Genomic DNA, 14,275 nt, shown 5'->3' with positions numbered 1-14,275 from the left:
CCGTACCGACGCAAGTGTGAAAGAAGCCTTAGGCTACTTTCAGACATAGCGCATTTTTGAGCGCTATTTTGCGGGCGCTTTTCAAAAATGCGCAATGTCATTTTCATCTGCCGGCAAAGTGAATGAGAAATTCACTTTGCCGTTCAGACACACCGCAAAAAATCGCGGCGCTTTTGTCTGCAAACACGCCGGCGTAAAAAGAATTGACGTGTCAATTCTTTACGCAGCGGCGTGTCTGCGTATCCCCCTAGGGCCCCATATTACCTTCCACACACAGCGCCTTTGTCCTGGGTGTCGGCGTCTTTGTACGGAGGGGTTGACACCCAGGACCGGACGTGACGTCGGACAGGAAGAGGGAAGCCCCCGCCCCCCAGTGAAGCAGCATGGAGTCCTTCTGTGTGTGTGTGTGTGCGTGTGTGTGCGTGTGTGTGCGTGTGTGTGTCCCCATGCGACGCTAGTGCCACCATTGTGCTAAGTCGCCGTATGGGACTACTACTCCCATCCGGTATTAGGATGGGAGAGTTGTCCCTGTGTCCGGCGACTTAGCACAATTGTAAAGTTACACAAAACACCTACACACAATACACATACATGACACACAGTACATACAACATATAACACAGAGTATATACTCACCAACAGCACACTTGTAGGCGAAGCCCTCGATCCTCCAGGAAAAAATCCAAAAATAATAAACCAAATTCATACTCCCTGTCCGCAGAATCCATAAAACGAGTGTCCCACGCCGATCGGCTGCTCTCCGGCGATACACTGCCAGGAGCGAAGCTCCTAGCAGTGTATCGCGTACTGTTCCGGAGTTCAATGACTCCGGCGTCTCGGTTAACAGCAGTACAGCTGCGTTGAACTTTCCCACGCAGCACTGCCGTTAAGCGAGAGTGCCGGGGTCAATGACCGCCGGTAAACTCGCTCGCGCATGCGCAGTGACACACCGACAGGAACTATGGCTCCTGTCAGTGTGTTGCTGCAGCCGTGGAGAGCAGACATATCTCTGGATGTGTCTGTTCTCCATGGAAAATCTTGATACGTGGCACTTAAATATGTGGCAATTAAATACGTGACACGTGGCACTTATACGTGATACGTGTCACTTAAATACGTGGCACTGAAATACGTGATACGTGGCACTTTGATACGTGGCACGTGTCACTTAAATACGTGGCACTGAAATATGTGGCACGTGGCACTTTGATACGTGGCACGTGTCTCTTAAATACGTGGCACGTGGCACTGAAAGATGTGGCACGTGGCACTTTGATACGTGGCACGTGGCACTTTGATACGTGGCACTGAAATATGTGGCACGTGGCACTTTGATACGTGGCACTTTGATACGTGGCACGTGGCACTTTGATACGTGGCACTGAAATATGTGGCACGTGGCACTTTGATACGTGGCACGTGTCACTTAAATACGTGGCACGTGGCACTGAAATATGTGGCACGTGGCACTTTGATACGTGGCACGTGTCTCTTAAATACGTGGCACGTGGCACTGAAAGATGTGGCACGTGGCACTTTGATACGTGGCACGTGGCACTTTGATACGTGGCACGTGGCACTGAAATATGTGGCACGTGGCACTTTGATACGTGGCACGTGGCACTTTGATACGTGGCACGTGGCACTTTGATACGTGGCACGTGGCACTTTGATACGTGTCACTGAAATATGTGGCACGTGGCACTTTGATACGTGGCACGTGTCACTTAAATACGTGGCACGTGGCACTGAAATATGTAGGACACGTCGCACAAAAAAGTTACATGTAGTTTTTTTTGTGTCGACGGTCCGCTGAAGCACGACGCATCCGTCGCACGACGGATGCGACATGTGGCAATCCGTCGCAATGCGTCGCTAATGCAAGCCAATGGAGAAAAAACGCATCCTGCAAGCACTTTTGCAGGATGCATTTTTTCTCCAACGACGCATTGCGACGGAAGCCAAAAAACGCTAGTGTGAAAGTAGCCTAACCCTAACCCTAGCCCTAACCCTAAATTTAGCCCCAACCCTAACCCTAACTCTAACCCTAACCCTAACTCTAACCCTAACCCTAACCCTAACCCTAATTTTAGCCCCAACTTGTCTTCTCCTGCCGGCCGGCAGATGGCAGCAGATGGCGGGCGCACTGCGCATGCGCCCGCCATGATGAAAAAGCCGGCTGGCAGGAGAAGACAGAAGAGGACCCAGGGACCCCGGGTGAGTATGATAGGGTCCCCGAATCCCCCTATTTCTCTGTCCTCTGATGTGCGATCACATCAGAGGACAGAAAAATAACTGATCGCTTTTTTTTTTTTTTTTTTTTTTGCGGTCGCCGGTAAACTGTTAATTACCGGCGATCGCAAAGCAGGGGTCGGTGCAAATCGACCCCGATCATGTTCTTTGGGGTCTCGGCTACCCCCGGCAGCCGAGACCCCAAAGAATATCCGGGTGCCGGGCGGCGGGCGTACTGCGCGTGCGCCCGCCATTTTTTCCCGGAAAAAAGATGGCGGCGCCCATTAATTAACGGCGCTGTGGTTTAAGTACCCTTAGCGGCCGCCGTTAAAAGGCGTATCGGCGGTCGTTAAGGGGTTAAGCATGGAAAATTTGGGGATATTCTAAACAGCAGATTATTCTACATTCATCTGTTCATGTAATGGTGGTTCTTTCAACAAAATGTCATGGACTTTGCTGGCATTAATAGTTCACACAAACTTCTGATTATGTTTTTCAAATAATAATAATAATTATAATTATGCTAATGTAAAGATTAGAATTATGAACATAAAAAACGGACCAGTTGAAAGTCCAACTGCTGCATTCAATAAAGGATGAGTGCAAATCGATCTACTGCGGATTGACTAAGTACAATTTACAAGATTCGATTTGCAACAATAAAAAAAAAAGCCAATTTATACACTGCTGAAGATTGTAGCAGCCTGAGAGCGGGAAAAACATTGCCATTTTATTATTTTACAGACTAGAGATAGGAGATTAGAGCTTACAGCTCATTCCACATAAAGGATAGAAAAAGGCCTACATCTGATTTTGGAGTACTAATGTAGTGCTGAAGCATTGAAAATGGGAGTGGTATTCTCAGTCTGTGAATAATAATCCAAAGATTCAAGTCATAGAGAGGTGCTTTATCTGCAGAGTTAGTGTAACTACATATTGATTGATCTGTGATAGGCTAGGATCACGCCACCGTACTTTCTCTCATCCAAGAGAATAGGGACAATTATGCTAATCACTTTCTGATTATACTCTGATCAAATTTTTCTCAGATGTTAAGAAGGTGGAAAAAAGAAATTTCTCCATTTTCTCCATTCTATCAGTCCTTGAAAATCGCACCGCACTTGAATGTCATCTAAGTGTCCTCCGATTTTTACACAGACTCATTGACGATACTGTGATTTCTACCTTGGCCCCATAGAATATTTTGTCAGATCGCTCTCGGACTGAAAGTATGGCTGTCTGCACAAGCTCATACATTACAGTAACAGTACCTTAATAACAGCATTTTTTTTAAATCTTGACATACTACAAACAAGGAAGGCAGTTTAACCCCTTCACTCCGAAGCCTGTTTTCACCTTCCTGACAAGGCAATTTTTTTTCAATTCTGACCACTGTCACTTCATGAGGTCATAACTCTGGAACTCTTCAATGGATCCCACTAATTCTGAGATTGTCTTTTCATTACATATTGTGTTTTATGATAGTAGTAAACTTTATTTGATATGACTTTCAACATGCTACTTTTGAGGCACAGTGCAAAGCTCAGAAAGGAAGGAGCGTCATATTACAGTGCAGATTTTCAGGATTTTATTTTTTATATTTTATCTCTCAATGTTATAATAACCTACCCTTAAAATTATAGACTGTTCATATCTTTGTCAGTGGGCAAACTCTTACATAATCAGCAAGGGATCAAATACTCATTTCCACACTGTCATTTTATTCTGCATTGCAAGCACAACTATATTTGTAACTGCAATGCACTCCATCGGCCTTAATACAATTCCATGCACATCCTGGGGGACACATAGCGACTCTCATATATAGTACCTGTCACTGCCTCACATACCCCCCTTCTGTTCAAAGTTGTGGGGTGGAAGATTTGTCACTATACAGGGGGTCCATGACAGGGCATTTGCATTTCCCTGCGACTTCCCTGCCCGATGTTCCATGGTGAAATTAAAATTCTGCAGAGAGAAAAAACATCTGGTGACCCTTGGCATTTCTCATCCATACAAGGGTGAATGATCTGTCATAAAGCGCAATGGTCGACCGAGTAAATAATAGCGTTGGGACTTCAAGGCCCACTTAATGGCAAGGCAGTCTTTATCCACTATGCTATAATTTTTCTCAGCCAGGGTGAGTTTCCTACTTAGGCAGGTGACCGGATGTTCCTCTCCATTCACCTCCTGCAACAGGACCGCTGTTAGGCCCACGTTAGAGGCATCCATCTGCACAATGAAGTGTTTCTGGAAGTTGGAGCTAATGAGGATTGGCTGTCTGCCCAGTGCCACCTTCATGGATTGGTATGCTTCTACCACCTGGGGGTTTCACTAAACCATGACCAACTTCTTTCCCTGGAGGAGATCTGTTAGCGATGTTGTTCTCCCCAAAAAATTAGGTATAAACCTCCTATAATACCCTAGAATTCCGAAAACACTCTCACCTGTCTGGTGGTAACAGGTTGGGCCAGTTCTCAATGGCCTAATTGTCATTTATTTGGGTTTTGATAACCCCACGGCTGATCATGTGTCCTAAGTACTGGGTTTCCTCAATCCCTATTGCACATTTCTTGGGATCTGCCGTCAAGCCCGTGGCTCTGAGCGAATCTACTACAGCTTGTACTCGTGACAAGTGGGTATGCCAGTTAGTACTAAAGATGATGTCATCCAAGTAAGCTGATGCACACTCCTGATGGGGTTCTAGCACTATGTCCATCAACCTCTGGAACGTGTCTGGGACCCCATGTAGTCCAAAGGACAAGGCACCATGGTGGTACAGACCCTCTGGTGTTTTGAAGGTGGTGTTTTTCTTTGCTGACTCCGTAAGATGCATCTGCCAATAGTCTTTGGTCAGATCGAGTGTGGTAAAGTGCTGGGTCTGACCCAGTCGCTTGATCAGCTCATCCACCTGGGGCATTGGATAAAGGTCGAACTTCGACACCTCATTTAAATTTACGGAAGTCATTACAGAACAGTAATGAATCTAATCTGTCTGGCTTCGGGATTAGCACATTTGGGCTAGCCCAGTAACTGCAGGATTCCTCAATTACTCCCAGCTGGAGCATTTGTCTTAACTCACTCGCGATGGCTTGTCTCCAGGCCTCGGGCACTTGGTATGGTTTCATTTGCACCCTTACGTGAGGCTCGATGACAATGTCATGCTGGATGACAGAGGTATGATTGGGTACCTCTGAGAATACATCTGTCACGATACCCGGGTATTAATGCTGCAGGGGAAACTGCACTCAGCAGCAACGGAGCTGGACCAGAAACTGGGTAACTGGGTAAGATGAACACCAACGGAACCTTTCACATGAGACAGAGTGACCAGGTAAAGTAAAAGGACCTACGATCATGTGACAGAGTGGGAGGTGGTCAGGAGGTGGAGCCAGACACCGGGGAAACAGAGAAGGGACAAGCATTAAAGAATAGTGAAACAAGGTCGTAGCCAGGAGATTACAAGATACCAACCGGGAGAGTCAGGGAATAGTCAGAAGCCAAGCCAGGGGTCAGTAATCCAGGAAAACGAATAAAGCAGGTGACAGCAAGACACAAAGCAAGCCAGCACACACTTCAGAGGTCAAGCATACAGACTGCAGAAAAAACCTATAGGTGACAAGGATACCAGGCTAGGAGCGAGTATAAATAGCCCTCCCATCTTGAAAGAGAGACTGAGAACATTAACCCCTAGAGTACAGGACATAACCTTGTCCTAACCATGACAGTACCCCCCTTAACAGGGGGCCACTTAACCCCCAGGCTTCTCAGGGTACCTGGCATGAAAAGCCCACAGCAGTCGATCAGCATGCACAGAACTGGCCGGAACCCATGACCGATCCTCAATAGAATAACCCTTCCAATGTATTAAGTACTGAAGCCTTCAATGCATCCACCACGAATCAATGATATGCCCTACCTCATACTCCGGCTGACCCTCTACCAATACTGGCAGAACATTGGATGAGGAATCTTCTCTAACTGTCCCCACAGGTTTTAATAGGGACCTGTGGAAGACATTTGATATTTTGAAGGAGGCGGGCAACTGTAATCTATAGGCCACCGGGTTGATGACCTCTAATATCTTGTATAGACCTATAAACCTTGGGCCCAACTTCATAGAGGGTACTTTAAGTTTGATGTTATGGGTAGACAACCATTCCTTCTCCCCCACTGTCAGTGTAAGAGCTGACCCCCTCCTCCTGTCTGCAAAATGTTTGTACCTCCTTTGAGCTTTGGAGATATTTCCCTGAACCTCCCTCCAAAGGGTTCTTAACTGTTGCACCAGACCCTCAGCACCAGGGCAACCAGAATCCATGCGGGAAAATTCTCCAAATTGCGGAACAAATCCATAATTGACCTGAAAAGGAGATTTGCCAGTAGACTGATTAATACAACAATTGAATGCAAATTCTGCCATGGGAAATACCTCACACCAGTCCTCCTGTCTGGAAGAGGCAAGGCATCTTACAATTTGTTCCAATGACTGGTTGGTGCATTTAGTCTGACCATTAGATTCCGGGTGATAAGCAGAGGAAAAAGACAACGTAACCCCCAACTTCTTACAAAAAGCATTCCAAAATCTAGCAACAAATTGCACACCCCTGTCAGACACCACACTCACAGGGACCCCATGCAACCGAACTATATGCTGAATGAACAAACGAGCTAAGGTTTCAGCAGAAGGCAATGCAGATAACGGCACAAAGTGGGCTTGTTTAGAAAACCTATCAACCACTACCCAGACTACAGAGTTGCCCTTTGATGGAGGAAGATTAGTGATAAAATCCATGGACAGCTGTGTCCAAGGTTTATCCGGAATTGGCAAAGGTACCAATTCCCCAGCCGGCTGGACCAGAGAGCTCTTAGAGCGAGCACACACCCCACAAGTATTCACAAATTTTTTAATATCAGTACCCATAGAAGGCCACCAAAAATTCCTAGCTACTGCCCCCGGGTAGCTGCAATCCCAGGGTGTGCACTCAACACAGAGTCATGAAATTCTTGCAGAAGTGTGAGACAGAAATGATCGGGTACAAACAATTTGCCAGAGGGTTTATTCTTGGGCGCTTGTGACTGTGCTTCCAAAATCTCTATCTGTAACTCAGATGAGATTTCATCCACAACCACTCCAGGTTGAAGAATGGAGGAAGGAGGTTCTGGCAGGGACACACAATGAAAACTTCGGGATAAGGCAACCTCCTTTACATTTTTAGACCCTGGTCGGAACGTAATGGTAAAATGAAACCGAGAAAAAAAAGTGCCCACCGAGCCTGTCTGGGGGTCAGTCTCTTAGCGGACTCAATATAGGCCAAATTTTTATGATAAGTGATGACCGTAACGGGAGGAACAGCCCCCTCCAAAAAATGCCTCCATTCTTCGAAGGCCAATTTAATTGCCACCAATTCAATGTTGCTGACATCATAATTTCTCTCAGCCGAAGATAATTTTTTAGAGAAAAAGGCACAGGGTTTAAGGTTAGTAAGGGTGGACGAGCCCTGAGATAACACTGCCCCCACCCCCACCTCCGATGCGTCAACCTCTATGATAAAAGGTCTCGACGGATAGGGTTGTATCAACACGGGGGCTGAAATAAAACATTTCTTCAGTGTCTGGAAGGAATTTTTTGCAGCTTCGGACCAATTTTTACCTCCGCCCCTTTGAGCGTGAGGTCCGTTAAGGGTTTCACCACCTGTGAAAACCCCTTAATGAACTTCCTATAATAGTTAGCGAAGCCCAGAAATTGCTGCAACCCTTTAAGGTCATGAGGTTGCACCCAATCAGAAATGGCCTGAACCTTCCCCGGGTCCATGCGGAACCCGTCCCCAGATACAATTAATCCCAGAAAAGACAGTTCTTGCATAAAGAATGAGCACTTCTCCAGTTTTGCGTATAAATGGTTTTCCCTGAGTCTCACAAGAACTGTCTTAAGATGGTGCAAGTCAGACTGACTGTCCTCTAAGTATATCAAGATGTCATCCAGGTAAATGACAATATAGCGCCCAATCAGGTCAGAAAAAACAACATTAATAAAATTCTGGAACACAGCAGGGGCGTTAGTGAGACTGAAGGGCATATCCAAATTTTCAAATAAGCCCTCGGTAGTCAGAAACACTGTTTTCCATTCATCTCCCTCTCGAATTCTTATCAGGTTATAAGCCCCTCGTAAGTCAAGCCTAGAAAACCATTTGGCCCCAGTGAGTTGATTACATAAATCAGGAATCAGAGGAAGAGGATACGTGTTTTTCACAGTGATCTTATTCAGTTCCCGAAAGTCGAGGCACGGTCGCAAACCACCATCTTTTTTCTTCACAAAGAAAAACCCCGCTGTGATGGGTGAAACAGAAGGCCGAATATGCCCCTTGTGGAGACTCTCAGTGATGTACTCTTTCATGGCTTGGCACTCGGGCCCAGACAAATTGTATAAACGAGCCTTGGGTAATTTGGCTCCTGGGATTAAATTAATAGCACAATCACCGGGTTGATGTGGTGGAAGTGCCTCGGCCTCACTTTCGGAAAACACGTCTTCGAAGTCTTTCATGTACTCCGGAATACCCTCCAGACCGAAAGGCGACACAGATACGGACTACGGTTAACAAAATGTCCCAGGTTACAACACTGACCATTACCCTTACATCTCCATTGAATAATCGCCGCCGCCACCCAATCAATGTCAGGATTATGGCGTTGCAGCCAGGGCATTCCCCGAACCAGTCCTGCAGGCAGATTATTCAATACAAAACAACTTAATTGCTCTATGTGAGTGGAACCCACTTTCAGAGAACTAACATCAGTTTTGAAACAAATTCCATCCCGGGTAAGAGGGGACGAATCAACAGCCACAATTTTAACAGGGTTTTTCAACCTAACTGTCCCTATCTTATTACGAGTCACAACTTGGGCATCAATCAAATTAACAGAAGAATCGCAGTCAACAAAAGTGGTGGTCACCACAGGACCACCAGCAAGCTCCAATTTCACCTGGAGCACAAGTTTTGTAAGCGAGAAGAAAAAATGTACCTACGAGTCTGGACAACCTCCTCGATTGTTGCCCAGACTCAGTTGTTTGTCAGATGGTTTCACAGAAGGGCAGGATGGACAGTTCCTTTTCCAATGTCCAGAGGCTCCACAGTAAAAACAGTTGATTGTCTCTGCGGTGTCTTCTCTCTCTCTCAGAGACCGAGACTGACCCAATCTCCATGGGCTCAGATACAGGTGCAGCATCACATAATTTAGAGAATAAGGAAGTCTCCTGTTGCATCATTCCTCTAGCACGGAATCTCCTGTCCATTCGAACTGCCTGTGTCATGGCATCCTCCAGGGTATCAGGAGGAGGATGAAGTGCCAGAGCGTCCTTCAGACGGTCAGACAGACCCATGCGGAACAACCCCCTCAGGGCTGCATCGTTCCAAGAAACTTCAGCTGCCCAGTACCTAAACTCTGAGCAGAACCATTCAGTGGAGTGCTTCCCCTGTGTCACACTCATCATCATATCTTCTGCAAGACGCACTCGATCAGGCTCATCATACATGGGCCCCAGAGACTCAAAAAACAGGTTCACAGACATATGTTCAGGAGCAGAGGAAGAGAGAGAAGGCCCATGCCTGCAGGGACCCCCTTAATAAAGACATAACTACCTCCACCCTCTGCCTTTCATTTCCAGAGGCCCAGGGACGTAACTCAAAAAACAAGACCCTGAACAATTTTTTATCCCCAGAAAAAGTGTCGGGTTATTTTACCGGCAGTTCAGGGTCTGCTAAGGATACATCAGAGGGGCCCCCCTCCCGGGACCGAAATGGAGCAGACACCTGTAAAGCACCTGCCACATCTCTCTGCACCTGTTGGTTGAGTGGACCAGAGCTTGCTGTTCCACAGACAGCTTCTGCAAAAGCTGAGAAAGCTCATTAACCTGTCTTGTGAGAACCTGTAACGAGTCCATGGCATACAAACACCACCCCCCACATCAGGGAGAAAACTATCAGATCAGCTATAATGTCACGATATCCGGGTATTAATGCTGCAGGGGAAACTGCACCCAGCAGCAACGGAGCTGGACCAGAAACCGGGTAACTAACATGAACACCAATGGGACCTTTCACATGAAACAGAGTGACCAGATAAAGTAAAAGGACCTACGATCATGTGACAGAGTAGGAGGCGGTCAGGGGACGGAGCCAGACACCGGAGAAACAGAGAAGGGACAAGCATAAAAGAATAGTGAAACAAACAGAGGTCCTAGCCAGGAGATTACAAGATACCAACAGGGAGAGTCAGGGAATAGTCAGAAGCCAAGCCAGGGGTCAGTAATCCAGGAAAAAGAATAAAGCAGGTGACAGCAAGACACAAAGCAAGCCAGCACACACTTCAGAGGTCAAGCATACAGACTGCAGAAAAACCTATAGCTGACAAGGATACCAGGTTAGGAGCGAGTATAAATAGCCCTCCCATCTTGAAAGAGAGGCTGAGAACATTAACCCTGAGAGTACAGGACATAACCTTGTCCTAACCATGACAACATCTGTATTCGCTTGTACTCATTTCCGAACCTCTCGACGCTGCTGTTTTGAGAGAGTGTCTCTTACTTTTATCTCTCTCGGCCCCATTCTTTGCCGGTGACAGAGGCTTCCCTGTTGGTATGACCAGAGTCGCCTCCATGACCAAACATTGCCGGTCCTTCAAGGCTTTTAGTAGGTTCACATGATATAGCTGTTTGGGTTTTCTTTTCCTGGGCTGGTAAACTTGGTATTTCACTTCCCCCACTTTTTCCCAAACCTCATATGGACATTGCCACTTGCAATAAATTTACTCTCTGCACTGGGCACTAGCATTAACACCCAACCCCTTCTTTAAAGGTTCTGACCATGGCCCTTTGATTATATGTGTGACTGTGTGCGGCCTGGGCATCCTTCAGATGCTCCTTTACTATGGGCCTGACTGCCACAATCCGGTCCTGCATACTTGCCACATGCTCGGTTATACTTCTATGTGGTGTTGGCTCCTGTTCCCATGTCTCCTTAGCTACGCCCAGCATCCCCCTCGGATCCTGCCATAAAATTGCTCAAAATGAGAGAATCCTGAGGAAGCCTATGGTACCTCGTGGCTTGGAACATCAGATAAGGCAATAACATGACCCAATCTCTCCCATCCTTGGAGACCACCCTTTTGAGCATGGATTTGAGGGTTTTGCTGAAGGGCTCAACTAATTCATCAGTCTAGGAGTGAAACACCGACGTGCACAACTGCTTTATCTTGAGAAGCTTGCACAGTTCCTTCGTCACCTTGGCTGTAAAAAGAGTCCCCTGATCAGTAAAGATCTCCTTTGGTAGCCCAAGTTGACAGAATATGGCAAACAAATCCTGGGCTATAAGTTTAGCCAAGGTGTGCCAAAGTGGAATGGCCTACGGGTACCGGGTGGCATAGTCTACAACCACAAATGTGTTCGTGGCCCTGGGTGGATTTTACTATTGTCCCTACCAGATCCATCGCAATCTGCCTAAAAGGTACCTCTATAATGGGTAGAGGTACCAATGGACTCCGGTAATTTGCGGTGGGTGAGGTTAGTTGGCACTTCAGACAAGTACCACAGTACCTCTGGACCTCAGCATAGACCCCAGGCAAAAAGAACAAATGCTGCAGTATGCGCTTCTGCATCTTTTTGACCCTCAAGTGCCCTCCTAGCATGTGGGTTGAGCCATTTCGAGCACCGCCCAATGGTAGGTTGGGGCACTACCATCTCTTCCACCACTTCATCCCGGATTTTATCCACCCTGTATATCAAATCCTGGTGGACAGCCATGAGGGGGAAAACTGCCTCGGCACATGGTTACTGAGCCACTCCATTTATTTCTATTACCCTTTCTCGTGCCTGGGCCAGAGTGGAAACCTGGAACTGAGCTGTCCTGAATGTACCAGGGGACACTTCCAGCTCGGGGATCGGTGGGGCCTCATCGACCTCTCCTGCCAATACCTCTAAGTGAAACCTATCGGGGTTACACTCTGTCTCTAGGTTGGCGACACTTATGGCAGGTATAAATGACTTGGGATCTTCAGGTTCCAAGCCTGGAATAACATTTTCCCTGGGAGGGTTAACTCTGGTCTCCCACAGGAACCAGAATGGGGGCAAGTTTCTTCCCAACATAGTCCCATATGTTTTATTTCTCCACACGGTGTGGAAAAAGTAACCTCCATGGTCAGGTACTTTTTGAGTTCCCCATGTATACACCACCCCCACTTTCCATCTATTGGGGTTATCCCTGGCAACAAGTGACCCATGAATCACTAAGCTCCCCAAATCTATTAGAGCCTCCATTTGCTACCCATTGATGAGTACCCAGCGCAGGTGGGGGTTCGCTGCTGACAGTGCCTGTATTTGCGTTGCAGAAGGGCTGGGTGTACATAGAGACTCTGTGCATAAACCTGCATTCCATAGGTTCAGCCATCAGGGGCAGTTGGCAGCCACATTTCCAGGCCTTTGGCACTGCCAACACCTAATAGCGGTGGCACAACTGGACCTCGGGACTAGTTTAGGGGAAACGGGACTTTTGTCACCCTCATTTCAGGATACCACCTCAGTACAGGTTCTGTTCTGATTAGCCCCAACAGAGGGTCGTGGACTTTTCCAGACTCATAGGCTGGTGGTGCCCAACGTGACAGCCGAAGTACAGCAGTGTCCTGTATAAAGTCCTGAATGGCCGTATACTGCTCAACCAGTCCAACCACCTGGTCCAGAGTGCCCAGGTCCACTTTCCGCACACAACATTGTATGGCTGCTGGCAGAGCCCTCACCAGCCGGTCGACCACCACCCTCTCCACCATCTGGACAGGGGTTAAAGTCTCCTCAGGCTGAAGGCATTTTTTTACCAGCTGCAGCAAGTATATGCCTGAGACCTGGTAGGGCGAGACTCTCCAAAGGACCATTGGTACACCAGCTGAGCCCCCACACATGTATTAACCCCCAGTCGGGCAAGGATCTCACCTCTCAGCTTCACATAGTCCAGTGCATCATCCTGACTAAAGTCCAGGTAGGCCTTCTGGGCATCTACTGTCAGGAAGGGGGCCACCACTTCAGCCCACTGGGACACTGGCAAGGTCTCCCGCTCTACTGTGCACTCAAACACGGTGATGGAAGCTTCCAACTCATCCTGAGGACTAATCTTCCTTAGTGCTGACCAGACTTTGCACGGGGCCTACGAATGGAACATGGTCGCCGGTGAGGATGTCTCTCCCAGATCTGCAATCTGCCCCATCAACAGGTTACTTGTCTGTTGCTGTTGCTCATGTTGCCGTTGCTGGGTGATGGCCAACTGCCTGAGTAGTTCCTCCATCTTGTTAGCGGGCCTGAGCTGTAGCATTGCAGGCTTAATCACAGACATCTCTCTAAATAGCAATAGCACAAAAAGCGGACTTGAAAATCCTCCAAAAATACAGCAAAAAGGCAGATATCCTTACCTGCCCAGGCCTCCAAACAAATGCACTGTCTGGATGCAGTGGACCCATATTGTAAAGATGGCAGTAACACAGGTGCAAGAATACCGATGTGGCAACCGCTCACAGCCTACCAATTCATGGATGGGGCGGTTGCTAGGTATATTGATGCACAATAAAGACTTGAATGTGGCACTGTTCACACTATGGCAATGCACAGCATCCAAGTTAACAGCTTTGTAGTTACACCCTTCTATTAGATCAGGCAGGCAGCCCAGCGCTATCAAAATGCATCCCAAGTGAACAGACACCACAGTTTACAAGACAGAATGGGTCCAACTGCACCCTGGGAAAAAGTGCAAAAAGCACATATAAAAATGTGAGGTATTAGTTGATATTTTGGCCAAAATACGTAAGCTCGTATCCATTTTAACTATATGGGTCCACTGCATCCAGATAGTGCATTTGTTTGGAGGCCTGGGCAGGTAAGGATCTCTGCCTTTTTGCTGTATTTTTTTAATCACAGACATGCAGCAAGCTTTGCAGCATGTCTCAGTTCACACTGTCCGCATTCTCCAACCATATGTAGTGCAGCAGGGTTGGTGCAGTGTGACAGACA

The sequence above is a fragment of the Ranitomeya variabilis genome, chromosome 1, assembly GCF_051348905.1.
Source record: "Ranitomeya variabilis isolate aRanVar5 chromosome 1, aRanVar5.hap1, whole genome shotgun sequence".
NCBI lineage: Eukaryota > Metazoa > Chordata > Amphibia > Anura > Dendrobatidae > Ranitomeya > Ranitomeya variabilis.
The sequence above is the reverse complement of the archived record's forward strand: the minus strand, read 5'-3'. Positions refer to the sequence as shown.